Raw genomic sequence first — 19,624 nt, 5'->3', positions numbered from 1 at the left:
TGTTTGAGGACATTAAATCTAGCAAGCCAACTAAATAACCACAAGCAAAACTGTAATGTTTCCCATGTTTTTTTTTTAATTTTTTTATTTTGCACAATCATTTGTAGAAACTGCCAAGATATAATGGAAATGATTTTTTCCACACTGCTCTATTATCCCCATATAAAAGTGTATTACATTTTTTAATAATGAATTTGTTCAGCCTGTTTATCAGTTTAAATATAAAGCACAAACAAAAATCAAAAAAACAAAAACATCTCTAATCTCTTGTAGCATCTTTCAAATGCCTTCTCTTGCTCTGGCTAATGTCTCAGTGGTACCCAAAACCTCACCTGCTCTGCTTTGAAACATCTGCTTGCAACAAATTCTTGCTGGAGGGCTCCCCGCAGAAATGAAGCAGTGGTGCAGATTGAGCGAAGAGAGAATCACTACGGAGCCCAAGGCTAAGGGCCTGAACTCACTGCTCTGCAGAATACCACAAAAGATCCCAGTCAGCGAGGATGTCCACAATTTCATTTCAAACAGCATCTTTTATGGCAGGCATGAGGGATTTGAGAAAGTCTGAGCTTACTGGTTTGCTTTTATTTATTAAATTAATTCATTAATGTTTTTGCATAGCAGTAGCTTGCATATAGACCACCTCTCCTCATTTTCCTGGGAATCCTTGCAGAGGCAGTAATCTCATGTTTAAAATATCAGGCTTTTTGTTGTTGATATTTCCCCTTCAGCTATAATTAAATTCTTAATTATCAAGACGCAGTCACAAGGAACACTAGAAAGGGAATTCAATTTGGAGACCCCCTGTATTATCCTGAGGGTCAAGAGAGGATTGTGGGATGTGAGTGGGGTATGGATTGGGAGCAAAAGGAGAAAATAAGAGAGTTATGGATTCTTTTGACAGATATAATTCGCAGAACTGCTTTGGTTCCTGCTGCCATGAGCTCACCTGATTCACTGACATCTTAATCATGTGTTCCTCTGGAGGAATCGCTTTGGATTATTGCTCGGTTCTGTCTATTAACAGCAAGCAACAACAGCAAGCTCCCGTGGACTAAGAACACAACACAATTAACTTTCTCACTGACTTCTCTTCATCCTTTCAGCAGGTCTATATAAAGTGAAAATGTCTGTATGATGGCACAAACTAAGCTTAAAGGGACAGTTCACAAAAATATATCATAATATTATTTACTCACCATCAGGTTGTTCTAAACCTGTATGCTGTTGTTTAAAAAGTCTGAATTTAAAAATATATATATCATTACACAGCTACACTGGAAATCTTCTAAATAGTGTCAACAAATCTTATTAACAAAATTAGTAAAACATTGACTAAAGCTGAGTAAAACATTGACAATATTTTAAGGATTTTTTTTTTTTACGTAAAAATGGAAAAACTATGACAAAAACTATAAAAATGAACAAAATGAAGCTTCAAAAGCCATGTGATAGCTTTATGTGATTAATGGACAACATGGAGCTGTGTTACTTAATGACAGAATTTCCATTTTCAACTGAACTATTCCTTTAACATGACTTCAGCACACATATATAGTACCTTTTCAGCTATTTATGACTAAATGCACTGAAAGGAAGGGCGTAATATATGAACTTTGACTCACTGATTGCTGATATGCAGGTTCTGTCATGGTCACGAGGATAGCTGAGGACGCGTTTCCCTCTCTCACTCAGGGATCTTGATGATTGGTCTATTTAGGAGTGTGTCCGGGACAGAGGAATGAAGCTGACACTAATGCAGAGTGGAGGTGGCACAGAGGTGCACTGCGGATGTTCATGCACTCTTTAAAGTGTCAGCACTGCTATGCCAGCACTGCGCCTACCTCCTCCTCCTCCAGATATTACAACGCAGTGTGTGCCTCAGGGAACATGGGTAAAGGATTGCCCCAGGCTAATTCGACATGCCTCCTCTACATTTCATTCTTGTCGTCCATTGTGGAGGACCTCAAAAAAAGTGTTTGACTGTGCACAAGGCTTAAACACTGATTCTTTTTATCTCTTTGGGTTTTTGAAAGCTCCTCCGCAGGCCTCATTCCTGCCTTCTAGGTCAGTTCTTCTGTGATGTCATGCATTCTGCTGGCCAGATGCAAAGGCGGTACTGACTCCTCCAGTTCCCAGCAGCACACGTCTCCCTAGATTCATAGGTAAAGAGGTCACGTCCTGGAATGGTCAGACACGCTGAATGGCCTCTGTAGGTAACAGCTTGCGCAGTCTGATCAGCTCTGACCCATACAGATGAGCAGTTCAGACAAAGCAACACATGAAACCATCCAGTCACAGACCATCTGTGAAATGAGAGTTTAAATGGCAGGTGACTTATCAGTGTCATTCAAAAATAAAAGCTGTCATTTGTTACTCAACCTCAAGTCATTCCAAACTAAACTTTTTAGTTTGGAATGACACACACACAGGTTTGTTTTTATGAATTGTGGGGACATTCCATAATGGTTTTTATACTATACAAACCGTATTTTCTATCGCCCTACATCAACCCTACCCCTAAACCTACCCATCACAGAAAACTGTGCACATTTTTACTTTCTCACAAAAACTCATTCTGTATGATTTATAATCCTTTTGAAAAATGGGGACATGGGGTAATGTCCTCATAAGTCACCATCTTCTTGTAATATCTATGTCATAGCCATGTCATTATACAAATTTGTGTCCTGATATGTCACAGAAACGTCGTAAAGATGCCTTTAATAATGTACATACATTAATATACAATAGTTAATATTTTAATATTTAATATTTAATAATAAATATACAAATTATTATGCAAGTGACATATCACTAGGATTTCAGTACAATAAACATTCAGATTTCAGTTTTTCAAAGTTTTTCTCCATATATTTTTACATAACTGGTATCAATCTCAGACAGGTTTGTTGAATAGTTTGCCAGGTCTACTTAGGTAAATATAAACCCTACTTAAAGAGGTTGTTCCACATTATTAAGCAAGCCACTGTTCTCATGCAATATGGGGAGGAAGAAAGATCTTTCTGAAGATGGAAAGCAACAACCTCTTTAGTTGTTGCCAAGTCTACTTAGGTAAATAGAAACCCTACTTAAAGGGTTAGTTCACCCCAAAATGAAAATTCGGTCATCAATTACTCACCCTCATGTCGTTCCACACCCGTAATACTTTTGTTCATCTTCGGAACACAAATGAAGATCTTTTTGATGACAGAATGCTGTCAGATTTCCTTCCATTGACATGGTGTAGAATGACAGAATTTTCATTTTGGGGTGAACTAACCCTTTAAGTTGGGTTTCCATTTACCTAAGCAGACTTGGCAAACTATGCAACAAACCTGTCTGAGATTGATACTAGTTATCTAAAAAAGATATTGAGAAATAAAACAAACAAACACTTTCTTAGAAAAAGCTGCATTTCATTGATGGCATCATGAATTCACAGATGTACTGCTCTATACTGAAAGAGAAGATGCTACCATTACTCCGTGCCCTTGGTCGCCGGTTCACTTTTCCAACATGACAATGATCCTAAACACACATCTAAGGCCACTGTTGGATTTCTGAAGAAGAGCAGGTTGAAAGTGATTCAGTGGCTCCTGATCTGAACCCAATCGAACACCTATGGGGAATTCTGAAGTTGAGCATCACTCTCCATCCAGCATTCAGTCTCTAAAAGAGGTCATTCTTGAAGAATGGAAAAAGATAGATGTTGCAAAATGTCGCCAACTTGTTCATTCCATGCCTAGAAGACTTGGTGCTGTCATTAAAAATCATGGAGGCCATACAAAGTACTAGATGTAGTAGTTTTTGTTGTGGGGTGTGCTCATTTTTGCATCACCCTAATTTGAGTGAAACTGAAAAATGTGTTATATAAGTTAAATTATTAATCTTACATTCATGTTATAAGTTATAAGTCTTGTCAACATTTTGGAAATTGTTTTTTTGTTCACTGAGATATTGTTTAAAATGTTACTTTTCAAAGGGGGTGTACCTCATTTACGCTGAGCACTGTGTGTGTGTATATATATATATATATATATATATATATATAAATATATATATATATATAAAATAGTGTTGCGAGGAACAGACCTGTATTTAAAAATTTATCAAAAAAGTTATTGCATGATGAAGACTTAAAATATAGTCATAACTATTTTTTGACAATTTTATGGTGCTTTTGTGTCTTTTTTGAAGCTTGAAATCCTTTAATTCATTGCAATTGCATAGACAACAACAGACAAGTGCAATCCATTAAAATTTCTCATTTTGTGTTACCCCTAATGGGAAAAAAAAGAAAAAGAAAAAAAATCATATGGGTTGGAAATTACACAAGGGTGAGTAAATGACAGAATTTTAATTTTTTCTGTGAACTAATCCTTTAATGGTCTGCCCTACTTTGCAACCCTTCTGAAAGTTGTCTAAAAACTGCATGTCACCAGTTTAACTCCAAAATAAGCTTTTACAGAGAGAAATTATTGCCGGATGTGGATGAGCTGTGATGAAGGATGACTCTACATTTGTTTGATGAGCTTTAGCTTTAGCTCATCAGACACGCCTCAACAATCAGCAAATTAAAACCATCCGAACAGCTGGCTCATCCTGCCGTTTGAATCCGGCTCATAATTAGGGATGGAGATGTAGGGGATGTATCATAATACATGAAGTATGGATGCATTCCTGATCATTTTTTATTGCTGCGTTTTTCCAAACATCTCAAAAGTTTTTTTAATCATAAAGACTTTGCAAAAGTTCTGTTCTAAAAGTTCTGCTTCTGTTTCAGCTAAAATTAAGCAATTTTTGACAGAGAGATAATTATGAAAAGAAAAAAAAAACTGCCACAATTTACCCGAATTCACCTAATTTATAACAGCAGTTCTAAAACCAATTAATTAAATGAATTTAAAAGTAACTTTGGCTACATTCACATCGTCAGTTTTTACTGAATTAAGGTCTTAAATGCAGGACTGACAACCCTATTCTGCTACTGTGTGAACATAAGCTTTGTCTAAATAGCCAGTTAATATACCATGTCTACTTTATTCTTTAAATAATAGGCATCAATCATTTTTTATATTGTTAAAGGAAAAGCTTATTTGATGTGAAACTAACAGTGGTATTACTGAGACCCAAACAGCCCCCTTCGAACATATAAAAGTTTTGAGAGTTTATGAATTTGCCCACAAAATAAAGTGTTGACCAGACACCTTATAATAAGCTTCTTGCAATATTTTCTCTAAAATCACTAGAGAAATAAGAGTGGCCAAATTATAATAATGCTGTTAAAGTTTGTCAGCTCAAACTTCATTTAGTAGTCTCAAAGGACTCACTAATCCCATTGTGTATCTGTAAAGAGAACGGCAGCATTTTAAATGAATCCCTTGGCTGATGAACTTGCTGAACCTCAGTGAGTGTGTAAAGCCTCTTCCTACTACAGTTAGAAAGACATGACTGAAGTTTTACAGCAGCTCAATCTGGCTTTCTCTTTGACTCTTCGGCGCCTCCCCAGTTTGTACATCCCTCAGGGAGAGAAGAATGGAGTTCACAGATGCAGTATTGCATATGAATAAATAAATAAATATATGGATTAAAAAATCCGTAAACAGTAAACACTGAAGTCATTTACAAAAAAAGTGGCACGGTGTGAACAGGTTTTAACAGATATGTTGGACAGTAGCTGCCCTACGTTTTTGCAATAAAAACAAGTGACCTTTTTTTTAAAAGGGAAGGGCAAATAGAGGTGCCAAAATCATCCTTTATCTTTCTCATAACAATAAGCAATTAATTCCACCTTCAAGAACAACATGACCCTGAAGATGAGATGATGCAATTGCCACAGTAAAATTTCCATGCTAAAATTAGGCTTCTATTATTTGTGAAAAGAATAGAGCCCAAATTGAGTTTGGAATATGGAGAATTTCAGAGAGATGCTAATCAAATGCACTCAAAGATGCCTTTCAATCTCATTTGGCCTAATGTCTATGATTACGCATTGTGTGAACATGCACCCTGTACAATGTTTCAGCCACTATATTCAACATGTACGTAAGATGAACAGAAAAATCGAAAGGCAGATTTACTGATTATTACCGGTTTTATTAGGGCTGGGGGTGGGGGGGGGGGTGGGGGGTATTGATTCACTATTGCGATTTTTTTTAAGATTTTAAAATCGATTTTTTCAATATTAATTCATATTAAATTGCTTTATTTTAGTCCTTGCTTATAGATGAGGTGGAGGAAAGTTACCTCTTTTATTTCAGTAGAGGGCAGGGATCGCCAGTAAGGACTGCCCAATGGCCCGGGGACAGTGCTGCATCACGAAAGTTTATAATTTGCACATGTTTTTAAGCCTTGTCAATTTAAATATTCAAGCGCAAGAAGACGCGTGAGAAGTTTTGAGAGCGAATGCTGAACTGAGCTCTCTTTCACGTCTTCTTGCACTTGAACTGACATATTCAAGCAAAATTACATCAAAAAATGCCGGTCTCGGTGAGCATCCTAGTAAACAGCCCGTTATATCTTAAGTGAACAAACAATTGAGAAATAAAACGCAAGTGTAACAGTATATTGGATCTGTGCAGCTCTTAAAGTGACAGCAGTCTAATAAACCTGCTACTCTCTACTTGAAATTTACTGTTAGACTTGCCTGAAAAACATGAAAAGCAGTGTTTATTTTATTTGTATGTTTGTTCTATTGTATGTGTGCTATTGCTTGTAATTTATTGTTCTTATTTTATTACTGACATTTTACTTGTCTTTAAAAATATTTGAAATGTATATGAGTTAGGCTAGTAATTTTTGGTGTCACAACCTTCTTTATTAAGGTTATGGGTCAAAAACAACGAAGACAATAACTAAGCCTATTTTATTTAATTTGTTTATTACTTTTTTTGTGGTGGGGCCCGATATCATTCAACTTTTTCACATGGTCTAGAGTTTAAAAAGCAAACAATACACTCTAAAAAATGTTTGGTTAAAAACAACCCAAGTTGGGTTGAAAATGGACAAACCCAGCAATTGGGTTGTTTTAACCCAGTGGTTGGGTTAAATGTTTGCCCAACCTGCTGGGTAGTTTTATTTAACCCAACTACTGATTAAAAAAGACTATATGGCTGGCTTAAAATGAATCCAAAATAGGTGAGAAATTAAAAATCAGACACATAATTACTAGAGGCAACAATAATAATCAAAAGGTGTACATTTATAAATAAGCAATTTAATAAATGTTTATTGTTTATTATTCATTATCTTATTAATAAATGCTCATTTACAGTATTAAACATAATAAATGTCAATTTCCAGCATATTTTGGGTTCATTTTAAGCAAGCAATACAGTAATTTTTATACAACAGTTGAGTTAAATAAAACTACCCAGCACGTTGGGCAAACATTTAACCCAACCGCTGGGTTAAAACAACCCAATTGCTGGGTTTGTCCATTTTCAACCCAACTTGGGTTGTTTTTAACCCAGCATTTTTTAGAGTGGCAATATACATAACAATATTGAATTGCAATACTTGTAGAATCGCAATTCTTAAAAACCACAATACATATCGTATCGGCACCCAAGAATTTTTTTTAACCAACACAAAAAAAGTATTTTTCATATTTCAAAATTTTGAACATTCAAAATTGCTGTCCAGATAGAATAATTTCATTTTAAAATGTAAAAAGGTAAAATATGAATAATAATAATACTTTTTACTAGAGGTCTAAGTTTGCACCTCACTGTATATGGATCCTTTTTATGAGATTTCCTCAATTTTCAAAATGTCTTGTTTTATGCAAAGCACCTGCCAACCTTGGGACAGTTTAGAGACAAGGTCACGTCATTGGACTGACCCCTCTTGCAGATCATTGAGCAGTTTCATAATAAGATGTCTAAATTTTGCATTTTAGACATCTTCTGGTCTTGTAACATCTCCTCTGCTAAAGTCTCTCTCACTCTGTCTCATTTTATATGCAGTGTACAAAGACAGGAGAGAGAAGACTGACCAAAGAGATTGGGGTGTTTTCTGCATGCAGTACTCATGGTTAGTCAAATTAGGGTTGACAAGAAAAGACGAAACACGCATGTTTTCCTTTACTCACCCAATTCTACATCTCTCTCTGACAGGGACACACACACATACACAAAAACTCACACAGATACATAAAACACAGGTTATTTACACTTGCTAACTTCATATATACACTGCCATTCAAACGTTTGGGATCGGTAAGATTTTTAATGTTTTTAAAAGAAGTCTCTTATGCTCACCAAGGCTGCATTTATTTGATTAAAAAAAAAACAGTAATATTGTGAAATATTATTACAATTTCAAAATATAGCTGCAAGCAGCAATTACGGGGCCAAGCACAAAAGCGGCACAACAAGCCAGTCAACATGGCCGTGAGCATCAGACCAACTGCAAAAGTGAGCAATTAAAGACCTATTAGGATCATTTTAGGCAAAAGAGCTGAAAAATCACATATACAGTCAATAATAAATATTTACTGGTTTATCACTTTCCACCAATAGGTGGCGCTGTGACCAAATTCATGCGGTATGGTCAGAGTGAGTTGACAATGACAACCGCAAAGTTTGGTGTAAATATGTCACAGCATTGCAGAGATACAGCTTCAAGAGTGGGTTTTGCATCATGCCTCAAATTCGTTGCTCCGGTATATGAAAACGATTTGACGCATCGACTTGAAATCCATAACTTTTTTGTCGGCATGGTCTGAAGATGATACGGTTCGATTTTGGCAAAAATCTGAGCAACGGTCTAGGAGGAGTTCGAAAAAGTAGGTTTTTAAAGAAAAACAATATAGCGGACAGGAAGTTCAGCCAACTATGGCAAATTTGATATCTGTGTTCTCGGCATGACCCAAGGAATCAACTGAGACCAGTTTTATTACAATGAGTTAAAATAGTCAAAAGTTATTAGCATTTTTGTAAATTTTGTTATAACTTTTGACCACAAGGTCACATGGTCCGAAACTTCTCAGGCTCCTTCAGGGCATTGTCCTGATGACCCATACCGAGTTTCGTAAAAATACGCTAATGCGTTCGTAAAATACAGCATTTTAGCACAAAATTCAAAATGGCCGACGGCCAAAATGTCCGATATGGGAAAATTGGTTGTCATTCGACTTGGCATGATGCCCCGAATCCAACGAGACAAATTTATGATTTTTGGACAAACCCATCAGAAGTTATAAGCAAAAAAAGCCATTTTTCATATCTCCGCACCAGTAGGTGGCGCTGCGCCGAAACACTGCATAGTGTCTCAGGTCATGCTTGTGATGACAGGTACCAAGTTTGGTCTGAATGTTATAAAGCGTTGCAGAGGTACAGCCTTATGTCTATTTTCACAAGCGCTTCGTAAAATTAGTTCGCATGTTTTTAGTTTTTAGTTAGGTTTTTCAGAAAATTCAAAATGGCGGAAAGATTTTCATGACGGAAAATGACGTCATAGGGTGCATTCGATTCGTCTTGACCCAAGGAATCAAAGAAAAAAGAGGAAAATTTTGTTTCTATCCCTTACGGTTCAAAAGTTATTAACATAAACATAAGTGCAACTTTGGACAGCTGGTGGCGCTAGAGGGATTGAGTTAGAGACTCCAAATTTGCTATGGACATAGCTTAGACTGTCCTCTAACTGTGTGCCAAATTTCATAACTTTCCCAGAAGCGGTTCTATGGGCTGCCATAGACTTCCAGAGCGGAAGAAGAAGAATTAAAAAAAAAAAAAAAAAAAACGGGAACAGATACAATAGGTGCCTACGCACCTTCGGTGCTTGGCCCCTAATAAAAAGAAATCTAACGATTACAATAGGTGCCTAAGCACCTTCGGTGCTTGGCCCCTAATAACTGACAACAAAGGGCAGAACGCAGTCCCTCATGAATCCAAGATGAGTCCGGAAAAAAAAGACACTCAAGAAATAATAAGAAAGAAATATGAGCTAACCATGATTCTCAGATCAATCAAACTGATCAACAATTGTCAGTTATCCTGCTGCTGTGAGAGCACTCTGAAAGGAGGAAGATGTTACAGTGTTGTTAAAACAAACAAAACATGGATATCTGTAAATATGATCCTGTTAATAGTCCCTGATAAGATAAATAAATTACCCAATTTTCACTGCAAAACTTAAAAATTCTGCAAATCGCATTGCAATTTCAAGAAAAAAAAAGAAAAGAAAAAAAAAAAAACATCTTAAATCCAGTTTGAGCACTATAACAGCACCCTAATACGCGACCTTTTTGGTAAGGAAACTAAATTTTGTCATTTTTTTTCCCCCTCACTTTCTCCAATATGGCCCCACAGTGACGCTCAAGTTGATGCCAGGTCTCTGTCTCCACCATTTGCTTGTTTTGTCCCTCTTGTCACAGTAAGGCTTTATTAAGTCAGACTCTGTGGGGTGTTAATAGACTAGTCTTTTGATCCTCTCTGTTATCATAAACACCTGCAGAAGCTCAGTAAGGTCAGATTTTGAATGTACAACCATGAGCATCTAAATCTGCTCTTTAAAATTATGGAAATGTACTCAAATACACAGCACAGGCATACATAATAAATGCCCGATTACAACACCCTTTTTGATAATTTGATCAATTACTGCTGCCAGAATCTGCCACAATAAATGTACACAAACATATCTTTTAAATGGGATTTTGTTTAATGCCTGAATAACATGATGCAAAGTTTTTTTTTTTTTTTTTTTAATAAGTGTAATAATGTATGCATTAAAAAGATAAGTTACAAGACATTTTAATTTCAGTGCTGTTTCAGAGCTTTTACAATGCACACAAAAATGGGGCAACCGCTTAATGAATTCGCCACTAAATATTACTTCCAGTGTTTGAGGAGAACATTCTGCACCTCGTACATCTGCAATACAAAGTCGTGCTTGTGAAAGTAACATCATCAGGCAAATCCAGAGACTCACAGCTCGTACTAAGTCGCTAAACTATTCTCATTGATGCCCTTGCTGAATCTGAATGACGGCTTTCATTTCCCCCAGCGTTCGGAGGCATACAGCGCAGAGCTGCGATTGAGTTGTTCACTTCTCCTCTAGTGAATTCTACCTCACGAAACGTAGAGGATCTGTAATACTGAAGAAAATTTGCATATCAAACATGCCATAGTAACTCGAGGGAGGACATCAAATCCTCCAGAGCTCATTCTCATGTTTGTTTGCGAGTTGATAGTCAAAGCTGTTTTGGTCTGATGCTAAAAGTGAATGCATTATTAGTTTCACTGCTAATGTGCTGTGTATATTCTAGGTCGTTGCTGATATTTGGAAAGTTGATTCTGGGTTTATTTCAAAAGTAAGATGTCAAAAATGATTGTGCATCTATAAAAAATATATTTTTTTTAATCCAAATTGCTCTAATAACTGATGGTGAAAAATAGTACAACAAAATAAATGTGTTTGCACTCATGTGGGGTAAATTCACTAGTTTCAAGTTTAAAGGAGTAATATGTTAAAAGTTAATATGTTACTACGTTAAAAGTTAGTATGTTAAAAGTTCATTATTTTGTGTACTGGGTGTAATAGAATAGGTTAAAATGCTTTAATGTAAAAAACAAAACAAAACAAAAACATTATTTTTTATATACTGTACATTTTTTGCAGTACCTCTATTCCCAGTCTTTCTGAAACGCACAATTTCTACAAAGCCCCTCCTTCTGAAAAGCCCAGAGTGCTCTGACCCAGTGCATTGTGATTGGCCAAACACCTCAAGCGTGTGTTGAAAATGTAATGCCCCTTACCAAAATCGCTTCCAACGCTTCTAAAGCAATTGTAAACACAGTTAATAATGTCATCGGTATTACTGTGTCAATTCGAGTCAAAGTCTGATTCTGAAAATGCAAATGATCAAGCCGATTGATCGGAACCAATTTTGCAAGCACGACTTGAGCAGAATGTTTCACAGTGGTACATTTTTATTCTCTTACCATTCAGATACGTTTTACATAATATGTTATATTATATCATATTATATATATTTATGATGTTCAGATTAACTTTTTAATTTGTCTTCTCACAAAAAAAAAAAAAATCTGCAAAAAAAAATTTTTAACATTTTTTTTTTGGATTTTGGGGGCAGTCGTGGCCTAATGGATAGAGAGTTGGACTTGTAACCCAAAGGTCATGGGTTCGAGTCTCAGGTCCGGCAGGGATTGTCGGTGAGGGGAGTGAATGTCCAGCACTCTCCCCACCCTCAATACCACGACTGAGGTGAGACCCTTGAGCAAGGCACCGTACCCCCAACTGCTCCCTGGGCGCCGCAGCAATGGCTGCCCACTGGGTGTCTGGGTGTCTGTTCACGGTGTGTGTGTTCACTGCTGTGTGTGTGCACTTGGATGGGTTAAATGCAGAGCACAAATTCCGAGTATGGGTCACCATACTTGGCAACAAGTCACTTCACACAAATCCTTGCATATGCATGGTTAATGAATGAGACATAGGCTGCATCCGAAACTGCATACTCTCGAGTAGGTACTTATTTTAAATAAGTAATTACTTCACAAGCACCAAAAAAGTAAGTTCTATATAGTATGAATGTGTATTGACGTGACCTTAATTAGAGCGTGCTCTTGCGAAATTAATTTTTTCTGCAAACAAAGTTGTATCTTGCCTCGCCTTTTCAACAGAAACGTCAGGTAAATACACAGAAGGTTTTCTTTAACCTCAAAAACATCATTCCTGAGTTCCCTTGTTCCCTGTATCGGAACAGGAGAGGAATTCTGGCTAACTGAAAAGAGTTACATCTTCACATACAGTATGTCAGGGAAACAACCGAAATGAGAGTGTCTGGCATGTTTTTGCAAGCAATATCATATTGTCTCTCATGTTCTCTGACATTCAACCCTCAGAGAACAAGTTTATATTCATGATCAAAGCCAATTCCCCCTTAAACCTGGTAATCAACAATCATGATGTTTAGGGGTAACATTTTTGAAAAGTGTGGCAAAATTTCATCACTGGACGTACTACATTCACCATGTTGCCCTTATCACATGACCTACCAGCATCAGTTGAGTCGCGTCATTCCCATTCACAAATCCTCTACCATGGCCTTGTTATATTAAAGTATCCATCATATGCAGGGGCACCTTAAGATAACCAGAGGCCCCTGGGCTACAAAATGAGGGTAGGCCCCCTATCCTGGATTAAAATGTTAGTTTAGCATCTTGAAAATTATTTATTATGTCAATAATTTATTGTGTCAATACACCAGTTAACATTTACAACACTGTCTGTATGCTGTGTACTAAAAATATGGGTCAAGTATAGGTTAATATGTAAATTCACTCTCTGCCAGTAAGTGGCGCTATGGAACAGCAGAATTATAGTGGTATGCGGTGACAACGGCAACCCCTGTAAACAAACCTGCACTGCCTTTAAGGTTTAAGTGCAAAATCCTGCATCTAAAGCCCCGAACACACCAAGCCGGCGGTCGGCCGTCGGGCAGTTTTTGTTCGTCGGCCGACTGTTTTCTCAGTGTGTTCCGCACCGTTGGCAGAAGTTGGTCCTCGTCGGCTGTGGAAGCAGCATCAGAGCTCGTCGGTCAGTCAGGCCATCTGATCATTCTGATTGGCTGTTCAGCTACTGCCACCTGCTGGTACAGAAAGGCATTTCTTCTTATGTAGGCGCAGAATGGACGTGCTACTTGGTCGTCGGGTGTTGAGCATCGGTTTGGTGTGTCAGGGCAATTTTGGACCTAGACACTGCCGAAGTGAGCCAACCCAGCAGTCAGCGGAACATTATAATAAAGATTATAATAAGAAGAGCATTATAATAAAGACACATGGGGCTAATATACAGACCCATAGGGTTACCAACCACATTATAATGGAATTATAAAAAGGCGATTCAGATGTTTATTTCACAGTATCTAAAGTGATCTACATTGAGAACATTTCTACTGATCACGGAATAATTAATTCATCAAATGATGGAGAAAAGAGCATTATATTAAGGCATATATAATAATACGCAGGGGTAACGAGCACACATTTGGCATTGTAAAGAGACTATTCAGATGATTGACTCAGTAGTGGAGCGTCGCGGTGCAGTCCAAATAAAAAGTCACAGATCACAACAGTATGCTAAATGTTTCACTCAGAACTGACATGAAATCACAAAATTGTGCCGTTACTTGATTTGAATAATTATTTTAGTGAATCAAGCCCTAAAAACAACACAGACACCACATGCACAATTTCAACCATGTATGTTTTCCCAATGCTTTTACCTCTCTAATGTAGCCTTTTCAGTGTACTATAAGAGCAACCTTCAAGCCTGATCTATTCTGTCCTTCTTAATACGCCAACAACACAACCTCATCATGTGTGACAAGACTGTTTCTGCCTCAACCCAACACTGCTGCCCTTCATAAATAATTAAAGATCTAATCTGTGATATTTCCAAAGGTCAGCAACACAACAAAGCGACAAAAAAATGCCAGCTCCCCCATTTCTCTCAACGTTTTCACTTTCTTTACTACTTCCGGGCTGATCCTTTTGAGAATTCCAGGAGTAAGAAAGATTTTTTTTTTTTTTTTTTGGAGCCAGCAACTATTGAACTCTCGGGAGTGACCTACAGTCCATTTTGAAGCTTTGTAGATAATGACCAAAAAAAAAATGCTCACACAAATTCATGGTCTACTCCGTCACCCCCACAACCTCAGTTCAGCTAAATGCTTAAGAGCAAAGGTCAATAAAGCCTTCCTGCATGCCAAAATGCCTAAATGTATTATTTAAATACATTTGAATATAAATATGAGCTTGCGTTAACCTTGATTGGTCTCCTTGATGCATTATCTATAAGGTTCCACAAATCTCCAGACGCAGGAGAACTATGCTATCTTCCGCACAGCTCAGGAAGTTACTTTCAGAATTAAAGATGCCAGCAAAGACATTCCTAATCCGTGAGGTATTAACTGTACAATACCATTATTCATATCACGAATGCAGCAACACGAAACTTTCAGAGTTGTTAAAAGTTAATCCTTCTGTATGATTTTAACGCATGCGTTGTTTTACTAGTGATATCTACACTGTAATTAGCGCAGTTATCAAGTCTGTGTCCGCAGACTGAGTTACGTAAATGAAGCTCGCTGAATGAAATGTTTAGTGTGCTGGAGATTTATTCAGATGTTTAAAGCTGACAGTGAGCTTAATCATTACAGCGTGCTCTTTCGGAATGAATTTTTTTCTGCAAACAAGGTTTTATCTTGCCTCGCCTTTTCGACGGAAACCTCAGAGAAATACACAGAAGGTTTTCTTTAACCTCAAAAAACATCATTCCAGAGTTCCTTTGTTCCCTGTATCACATCGGAACAGGAGAGGAATGCTGGCTAACTGAAAAAGAGTTACATCCTCACACATATGTCAAGGAAACAACTGAATTGAGAGTGTCTGGCATGTTTTTGCTAGCAATATCATATTGTCTCTCATGTTCTCTGACATTCAACCCTCAGAGAACAAGTTTATATTCATGATCAAAGCCAATTCCCCCATAAACCTGGTTATCAACAATCATGATGTTTAGGGGTAACATTTTTGAAAAGTGTAGCAAAATTTCACCACTGTTATAAAGTATACAAACACAAATGCTTTGAACTTTTTGAAATGTAGATAGTGTTAGAGGATTTCTCAGAGATGAGCATGTTTATAGTTTAATAATCCGAAAATATTCCTACACCATACTGACCTCCTGTAAAGAACCTGAAAATGCAAAATGAATATTAACAAGCCTAAAGCACAGATGCACTGAAAGCTTTTCCAGAAAGATAGAAGGCAGAAACCTCAGTGTTCATCTAATAGCAGCCCTCTAGCACTCTATAAAGTTTCATTAGGCTACGCTTAATATCATTTGGAGAAGCTTATCTATAGCTTACTGAATGGGCTCTGTTGTGTGAATAACCATAAAGACTTCGTAATATCAGCAAAATTCAGAGACTTTCTCTTATATTTAAACAGGTTTATATAAATGTATACCAATCAGGAATAACATTATGAGCACTGACAGGTGAAGTAAATAACACTGATTATCTCTTCATCATGGCACCTGTTAGTAGGTGGGATATATTAGGCAACAAGTGAACATTTTGCCCTCAAAGTTGATGTGTTAGAAGCAGGAAAAATGGGCAAACGTAAGGATTTGAGCGAGCTTGACAAAGGCCAAATTGTAATGGCTAGATGACTGGATCAGAGCATCTCCAAATCTGCATGTCTAGTGGGGTGTTCCTGGTCTGCAATGGTCAGTATCTATCAAAAGTTCTCCAAGGAAGTAACAGTGGTGAACCGGCGACAGGGTCATGGGCTGCCAATGCTCACTGATGCACGTGGGGAGCGAAGGCTGGCCCGTGTGGTCTGATCCAACAGACAAGCTACTGTAGCTCAAATTGCATCACAGTTTGTTGCGTATGGGGCTACATAACTGCAGATCGGTCAGGGTGCCCATGCTGACCCCTGTCCACCGCCGAAAGCGCCAACAGTGGGCACGTGAACATAAGAACTGGACCACGGAGCAATGGAAGAAGGTTGTCTGGTCTGATGAATCATGTTTTCTTTTACATCACGTGGATGGCCGGGTCGTGTGCATCGCTTACATGGGGAACACATGGCACCAGGATGCACTATGGCAAGGGTCGGCAAATAAGTTTGGCATCGGGCCAAAAAATATTTTCACCACTAGATGGCAGGCCAGAATATAGTCAACGGATAATTTGAGAAATTAATTGATGAAAAATGCAACTAGAATTGCCTGTGACAGACTGTTACAGTGTCTTTTGGAACTGGTAGTGACCTTTTACTCGGTGTTACATCCTGTAGTAGGACAGTCAAAAAGCCACATTTCTGTGTCCGGGTTTTACTCTGGATAAATTAAAGGTGGTCTAAGCGATCCTGGGTGGAGTAACTTCCTGTTGACGTTCGAAGTGTTGTCAAACAAAACAGAGGCTAGCTAGACCCTCCCTCCTCCTCCTCCTCCCCCTCCCCTCCATGCTTCCTGAAACAGTCATGAACGCGTATTTAAAATCATTCTTGTCAGTTATTGGCTGGAGCATGTTTATTATGTTTTGTTGTCCAGGCTGCACCAGGTAGTTTTTGTTGCAGTTTTTGGAGCTTGTGGCGACTACAGAGACCATGTTTTTTTACAGTGTGTTCAGGGGACAGGCAGCTAGCGGATAGTGAGGAGATGTTTGCTGTATGTGACAAAAAATGTTTTGGCCTAAAAACGTGTGACATCGCTTAGAGCACCTTTAAAAAAAGCAGAGTAGTGACAAGTAACCTGGCTAGTATCTTCATTCACCAACTTACGATTTGCGGAATGGATAAAAGAGGAAAAGAGGAAAGTTGACAGCGACAATAGGGCATTCAAAGAAGAATGGAAAACAACTATGCATTCATCCTACCTAGTTTTGTGAATGCAAAGCCGGTGTGTCTTATTTGCAAAGAAGTTGTCGCTGTTTTTAAAGAAAATAACCACCGTGTCTACACTGGACGCGAGCGGCACGACACAACACATCAAAAGATAATAGAACCATTATAATCAGTGATATTGTCTACACTGAATGCGGCACGGTGCGACGCAATACAACAATTTCCCGACGGTAAACGGATTCCCCGTTCTGTTTATGACGTAGTCCAAGTGCTTTGCAATGGTCGGTTTATTGAGTTCAGTGTAGACAGCTTTTAGCTGTTGCGGCGCGACGCGACACAAAAAAAATCGTGGCTGGTGTAGACACAGCGATTATATTAGACGGCACCACGAGACGAAGATCTATTTCAGAACCAGCCGCTATCAAAATAATCTGGCTGCGGGCACCTGTTGCCGGCCACTGCACTATGGAAGAAGGCAAGCCTGCCGAGGCAGTGTGATGCTTTGGCCAATGTTCTGCTGGGAAATCCCGCCATCCATGTGGATATTACTTTGACACATACCGCCTACAGTGCCCTCCACAAATATTGGCACCCTTAGTAAATATGAGCAAGGGTGGCTGTGAAAATAAATCTGCATTGTTTATCCTTTTGATCTTTCATTAAAAAAATTCACAAAATTCTAACCTTTCATTGAAGTAAAACAATTGGAAGTGGGGGGAAACTCACATAATGAAATAAATGTTTTTCTCTATTGCAACGTCCCAAGATAACAGCTCTGAGTCTTCACTTATAATGCCTGATGAGTTTGGAGAACACCTGATAAAAGATCAGAGACCATTCCTTCATGCAGAATCTCTCCAGATCCTTCAGATTCCAGCTCCATGTTGGTGCTTCTTCTCTTCAGTTCACTCCACTCATTTTCTTTACGGTTCAGGTCAGGGGACTGGGATGGCAATGGCTGAAGCTTAATTTTGTGCTCTGTGACACATTTTTATTTTGATTTTGATGTTTGTTTTGGATCATTGTCCTGATGGAAGATCCAACCACGGCCCATTATAGGATTTCTAGCAGAAGTCAGGTTTTTTTTTTTTTTATCCATTGGTATTTGATAGAATCCATGATGCCATGTATCTGAACAAGATGTCCAGGACATCCAGCAGAAAAATAGGCCCACAACATTAAAGATCCAGCAGAATATTTAACAGTGGGCATGGGGTACTTTTTATCCATGTGTGCACCAAACCCATCTGGTGGGTTTGCTGCCAAAAAAGCTATTTTTTTAGTTTCATCTGCCCATAGAAGCCGGTCCCGTTTTAAGTTCCAATTGTGTGTGACAACTGAATATGATGGAGTTTGTTTCTGGATGAGCAAGGAGGATTTTTCTTGAAACCCTCCCGAACAACTTGTGGGAACGTAGGTGCTGTTTAGTAATTTTTTTTAGGTTTTCTGAGACTCAAGACTCAACTAATCTCTGCAATTCTCCAGCTGTGATTCTTGGAGAGTTTTTGGCCACTCAAACTTTCCTCCTCACTTCACATTAGGACGATTTAGACACACGTCCTCTTCCAGGCAGATTTGTAACATCTTTAGTTGATTGGAACTTTTAAATTATTGCCCTGATGGTGGAAATGGGGATTTTCAATGTATTAGCTTTTTTATTTCAGCCACTTTCTATTTTGTGAAGCTCAACAATGTTTTGCTGCACATCAGAACTATAATCTTTGGTTTTACTCATTGTGATGAATGATTAAGGGAATATGAAAGATCAAAAGGATAAAAATTATTTTCACAGCTGCCTTTGCTCATATTTACTAAGGGTGCTAATATTTGTGGAGGGCACTGTACCTAAGCATTGTTGCAGACCATGTACACCCTTTCATGGAAACAGTATTCCCTGGTGACTGTGGCCTCTTTCAGCAGGATAATCCGCCCTGCCACAAAGCAAAAATGGTTCAAGAATGATTTGAGGAGCAAGGAGCAAGTTTGAGGTGTTGACTTGGCCTCCAAATTCCCCAGACCTCAATCCAATTGAGCATCTGTGGAATGTGCTTAACAAACAAGTCCAATCCCGGAGGCCCCACCTCACAACTTACAGGACTTAAGGATCTGCTGCTATCATCTTGGTGCCAGATACCACAGCACACCTTCAGGGGTCTAGTGGAGTCCATGTCTCGACGGGTCAGGGCTGTTTTGGCAGCAAAAGGGAGACCAACACAATATTAGGAAGGTGGTCATAATGT

General features: G+C 38.2%; 1 long non-coding RNA gene across 8 annotated transcripts in view; it reads right to left on the bottom strand.

Moving 5' to 3' along the window:
• LOC125277153 overlaps positions 1–19,624 on the bottom strand; it is a 72,830-nt gene that overhangs the window by 24,913 nt on the left and 28,293 nt on the right. For 6 of the 8 annotated variants that reach the window (XR_007186823.1, XR_007186822.1, XR_007186825.1 and 3 more), the window contains exons 3-5: positions 1,623–2,303; positions 947–1,051; positions 333–465 (exon numbers count right to left, since the gene is read on the bottom strand). The exons of 1 other annotated variant lie outside the window; for it this stretch is intronic. This is a non-coding gene — a long non-coding RNA (uncharacterized LOC125277153). The remainder of the gene's footprint in view (positions 1–332; positions 466–946; positions 1,052–1,622; positions 2,304–19,624) is intronic. One more of the 8 variants, XR_007186828.1, reaches the window with a different exon arrangement.

The sequence above is a fragment of the Megalobrama amblycephala genome, linkage group LG10 (assembly GCF_018812025.1).
Source record: "Megalobrama amblycephala isolate DHTTF-2021 linkage group LG10, ASM1881202v1, whole genome shotgun sequence".
NCBI lineage: Eukaryota > Metazoa > Chordata > Actinopteri > Cypriniformes > Xenocyprididae > Megalobrama > Megalobrama amblycephala.
This window is presented reverse-complemented; position numbering and strand designations above follow the sequence as displayed.